Genomic DNA, 6,000 nt, shown 5'->3' on the forward strand with positions numbered 1-6,000 from the left:
CATATATGCTGGAATTTGACTGGATTGATGTTGTACAGGTGTTGTGCAAACAACCACAATGCCTTTCAGCCATTTGAAATACTTCTATTGAGAATTTCTGTTTAGCTCTGTAGCCCATTTTTAAATTAGATTATTTGATATTTTGCTGGCTAGTTTCTTGAGTTCTGTATATATTTTGGAGATCAGCCCTCTGTCAGATGTGGGGTTGGTATAGATCTTTTCCCATTCTGTAGGTGCCTTTTATCTTATTGTCTATGTCCTTTGCCTTACAGAAGCTTCTCTGTTTCAGGAAGTCCTATTTATTAATTGTTGCTCTCAGTGTCTGTGCTACTGGTGTTATATTTAGGAAGTTGTCTGTAGCAGAATCTTAAAGGGTCTTATTAATAAAAAACAAACTTGAGGCCAGTTATTGGGTGAATGCTGGATGCCAGAGAAGCAGAACAAGTCACAGCTACCTCACTTCACCAATTTCTCAGCTGATCCTGTTTCCTCAGACTGGAAGCCTGTCAGTCCTCATCCCAAATGAATCTCAGCTGAACTGCTGCTAGAAGCCTAAAAGCTAAACCAGCCAAATGTGTATAGTTTCTGGTCCTCGAGCCTTATATGTCTTTCTGTTTTCTGCCATCACTCCCTGGAATAAAGATGTGTGTCACCATGCCTGGCTGTGTCCAATGTGGCCTTGAACTCACAGAAATCCAGAGGGATTTCTGCCTCTGGAATGTTAGGGTTAAAGGCGTGTGCTACCATTGCCTATCCTCTATGTTTGATATTGTTGCTGTCCTGTCCTCTGACCAGAGATAAGTTTATTAGCGTGCACAATATTTTGGGGAATACAGTACCACCACATTTGTCTCCAGTGCCAATGCATTCCCACTTTCTCTTCTATCAGGTTCAGAGTAAAATGATTTATGTTGAGGTCTTTGATCTACTTGGACTTGAATTTTGTGTATGGTGACAGATATGGATCTATTTATAATCTTCTATATGTTGACATCCAGTTTTGGGTGGGATTTGATTGTGTGTGGGGGGGGTTAGTCACTTTTCATCTGATTGGATTTTTTTGTTTGTTTTGATTACTGGTTTTTTGATGTAGGGATTTTAAAGTTTTAAAAATAAACAGAAAAACATGACTATGAATGGATAGGGAGGTGGAGATGGCCAAAGAAAAGTAAAAGGATGTGCAAAACATTTCATATGAAAAAGTAATTAATAAAAATATTTAAGTTGTGATTATGTTCTCTCATGATTCACGTTTAAATTTTCCTCCAAATAAACTTCCTCTTCCACTTCATAATGTTAATTTTTTATATATTGTACTAATCTGTCAATTTTTTATTCTCTATATTTCCACTGAGATTCAGTTGTAATGCAATATATTAATTCTTTGAGAATGCCATCTAGTATATTTTCATCATAACCACTCCCAGCCCCTACCAAATCCAGCTTCTACCTCTCCTGTCTTCTCCCCAAGTCTGTGTCCTCTGTTTCTTAAATAGGATACAAGGTAACAATTGTACTACCCTTACACTCATAGTTGTAGGGTGTGATGGTTTGAATGAGAATAGCCCCAATTGGCTCATGTATTTACATTCTTGCTCATCAGGAAGTATAACTCTTCAAGAAGGATTAGAAGGCATAGCCATGTTGACATAGTATTGACCTTATTGGAAGAAGTGTGTTATTTCTGGTAGGTCTTGAGACTTCAAATGCTATGCCATGGCCAGTATTTCTGTCTCTCTGTTTGTCTGTCTCTCTCTGTCTCTGTTTTTCTTTCTTTCTCTCTCCTCTTTCTCTCTCTGTCTCTCTCCCCACCCTCCCACACATATCTCTATCTCTCTCATCCTCCCCAACGCCCAATGCCTGTGGATCTGGATGAAAAGCTATCCACTACAGTTCCAATGCCATGTCTGTCTGCTTTCTGCCATGATGAACATGGACTAACCCTCTAAAACTCTAAGCAATCTCCTAATTAAATGATTTCTTTTATAAGAATTGCCTTAGTTATAGTGTCTCTTTATTGCAATAGAATAGTAACTAAGGCAGAAGTTGGTACCAGGAGAGGGTATTGGTATGTTAAGTCTCATCATGCTGTGAGGGGACCCTGAAAGCATCATGGCAGACAGAGAAAAGAACTGCAGAGAGATGAGAATGAAAACTTGGCTCAGGTTGACTTAATCAGTTTTGATCAAACTTTGGTGTCTAATGCCAGGTGGTTTATTGCCTGCATGTTTAAACAGCACAATTTGGGGACAAAATATTTTCCCAATGTAATACTATCCCTGGTGTATAATGAGGCATAATTACATTGAAACTCAACTTAAAGTAAATGTCATTTCATCCAAGAAGACGAGTTCCAGAGATAGGCTACCTGTATTAGCTTAAGGTCTATGGAAGGATCTGGCCTGTTCTTGGTCATAAAGATAATGTTGAAGTCATTTGCGCTATTAGGTATCTCAGGTCCTGGTTGTAGAAGCTTGATATGGATTGGACCAATAGATAATGCAGACCACTAGGCTGTTAATTGCCTCCAATTCCCAGATTGCTGGATGGAAGAACTAGAATCAATCCTGTCTTTTGAGAGGACAATCCTGTGGGTTTAACGTTCCTGGTTACCCTAAAGATCTGTGGGTGCAAAAACCTTCAGTGTTACTTGTTGGAAGAATATGAAAGACTTTGGGATTTCAGAGTACAAAAAACAGTTCAGTTCTTTAAATGGGGCTTAATGGGCCATTCTAGTAAGAGCATGGAAGACAGAAGTGCTAAGGGCAATTTTGACTGTGGTGTCCAAACTCCAAAGTTTAGGAGGAAAATATTATAGGCTATCCTAGAGACCATTCTTGGGATACTTTGCTAAAGAATGTGGCTGCTTTTTGTCCTTGTCCTAAGTAACAGATTTTCTGCCCCCTCTCCATAATAGGTTTCTCTGCCAAAATAGAAAGTCAGATCAAGCCAAATTGAAAAAGTATAACATGTTAACTTGAGCAAAGCAACATCTGGGCAAGTTCTCCAGTTCCAGACATTGAGGCCAGAGGAAGCACATCTACATACAAAAGAAGGGAAACTTTATAGGTTGTAGGCAAGGGGTGATGACATGTCTGCCACAAATGGAATTTGTGCCTAAGTGTGGCAGGGACTTTGGGCACTTTATTTGTTAGAGACTCAATGAGGGGGTAGAGTTTGAAGGGAGAGAGAGAGACAGAGAGAGGAGGGACAGAGAGAGAGACAGAGAGAGAGATAGAGAGGGAACTTTCCAGATCATATGGTTATTAGTTATCATTCTAATGTAGATGCACAATTAAAAAGTAGCAAACAGGATAAGGAGAAATACAAAATGTACCATTTGAGGAGAAAAGAAGTACCAGAAAATGTAATGTTGGGGCCAATTCTTGTGCTCATGGAGATTAAAAGTTAAAAGTAAAGCACAGTGTTAAATGGAAGAAAGGGAGTGGTAACCTCAGGGCAAGACGTTATTCAGCTAATCCTGAAACCTGTGAAAGGAAAAGGACTGAGGGCTTTCCTAGACCTAAACAAGAGAAAGCTTATGCAAATTGAATTCAAGTAAAAGGCAATATTTCAGCCCCAGCAAGCAGAAGAACCTGGAAGCCTTAGCCATGAGGATTTGGCTTTCAACTGGAGAAGGATACAAAAAGGGGGTTATAGACTCTTCTTCTGTGGTTAAGTGATGGGCCAACCTGACTTCATCTTAAGATTAAAAGCCATCTTGTAGCAAGGTCAAAATAAGCTCATTCTTGTGTTGTGGGGTGGTCTTTCTGTATGCTGTGAATATGTGTTGCTACCATTGGTTAACAAAGAAGCTGCTATGTCTTATGGCAAGGCAGCATAGTGCTGTGGATATCCCTCTGTATAAATAAACACTGATTGGCGAGTAGCTAGACAGAAAGTATAGGCAGGACTAACAGAGAGGAGAATTGAAGAAACAAGAAGGGAAGGGAGAGACTGCCTGAAGCCCCCTCCAGGACAAGAAAAATATATGGTACTAATAAGCCATGAGCCACGTGGCAAAGGATAGATTAATAGAAATGGCTAAATATAAGAGTAAGAGCTAAAGAATGATAGGCCTAAGCTAATGGCCAAGCAGTTTAAATAATGTAAGAGTCTGTGTGTATATTTTATAAGTGGGCTCTGGAACTGGCTGGATTTGGTGGGAGCTGGAGAGAAATTCTCAAGCTACAAATGGTGCCCAATGGGTTGGCAAGAGTTTCCACCTAAAACCTGAGTAAAAAGATCCCAAAACAGAGCTAAAAACTGTTTCTAGTTGTCTCTTTCAAGGTATAGGCAACCTGCGTGTTTGAGCTACTATCTACTATGTCGGGTTCCTGGTGTGCACTCTCCACCTGCAGTATGGTGGGAATGAGGCCTCTGCAAGTGGCACATTAAGCTGCGTGGTAGATTTAGCCTTTGCTAGTACAAAACAAAAAGAGGTTTCTGGGCTACACACTGCTTTGATAGAAGCATAGACCCACTATTTCTGAGAGTTGATGGCTCTCAGAGCTGGTGGAAAATGTACCACCCCCATGTTGGGAAGCTGAGTTGGGCAGAGCAAGCAGCAATAATGCTGTTTCAGTCTTAGAATGCTGTAGTTTCAAGCAATAGGTTCACCATAAGACTGATGTAGGTAGGCTTGAAAGAGTGAGAAAAAGGATTATACAGAGTTACATAAACAAATAGTTTAAAAAATAGTCTTTAAAGAAACAGAAAAGGTAATAAGCCACATAAAGCTGACTATCACACAGAGAATCTGGATTATGTTGTCTTTGATATTGGTAACTAAAGAAAAACATTTGATTGTAAAAGCTGTTGATTTATGCCAAAATATATACTTTAATGGTACCTTGAATTCAAAATTTGGATGTAAGGATATGTTGCATTGGAAAGGAGTATCTGCTTTTGTTTCCACAGAAAGCAGAGGCTATGAATTTGTTTCAGATTAAGATATAACAGCTTTGACCAGCCAAGATTACCTGAATTTTCTCTGATGACACCATGGCCCAGATGATCCAACATCCAGAACCATTTCAAGGCAACTGGCTCAGATGATACACCCTCATGGACTACCCATAATCCTAAAATTTTCTGCTGTGGGATGTTCTGTATGGCAAATGTGTTGCTCTGATTGGTTAGTAAATAAAACACTGATTGTCCTGTAGTCAGGCAGGAGGAAGTATAAGTGGGACAAGGAGGAGAAGAATTCTGGGAAGTGGAAGGCTGAGTCAGAGACACTGCCAGCCGCCACCATGACAAGCCACATGTGAAGATGCTGGTAAGCCACGAGCCATGTAGCAAGCATAGATTTATAGAAATGGGTTAAGATATAAGAACAGTTAGCAAGAAACCTGCCACGGCCATACAGTTTGTAAGCAATATAAGTCTCTGTGTTTACTTGGTTGGGTCTGAGCGGCTGTGGGACTGGCGGGTGAGAGAGATTTGTCCTGACTGTGGGCCAGGCAGGAAAACTCTAGCTACAATTTACTACAACTCTAGCAGGAAGTAGTAAGAGAAGCAACGTCCCCAAATTCTCAAATATACCATGACCCCTTTGGAGATGGAATTGGCTCATTCCTTCTCTAAACCCAAACATATTTCTAAAATAAAAGGTTAAAAGATTCTTTTGTCCCATATCAGAAGAGCCCTCTGGTGTGGGACAGGAAAAAACCAATATTTTTATTTAAATCAGGTTTATTATAAATGTGATCTCTTTCTAAAGAAGAAAAGGAGATATGATATCGATATGATAGGGTGAAAGGGTAGATTAATGAACCTAATTTTAAAGAGCAACTTGTTTGAAATGTTTTACATTGGTATAGATTTTAGTTCATTGATAAAATTTTAAAGTTAATTTTGTTATACTGTATATATATTTCTATTCTCGTTTGAGGTATTATGTTTATGTAACTCATTTAGGTAGTAATGGATAGTTTAGACAAACAGATTAATAGTTAGTCATCTATGATAATCATACTTGTAGCCATGTTAGCTAAG

This window comes from Peromyscus maniculatus, chromosome 22 (assembly GCF_049852395.1).
Source record: "Peromyscus maniculatus bairdii isolate BWxNUB_F1_BW_parent chromosome 22, HU_Pman_BW_mat_3.1, whole genome shotgun sequence".
Lineage (NCBI taxonomy): Eukaryota > Metazoa > Chordata > Mammalia > Rodentia > Cricetidae > Peromyscus > Peromyscus maniculatus.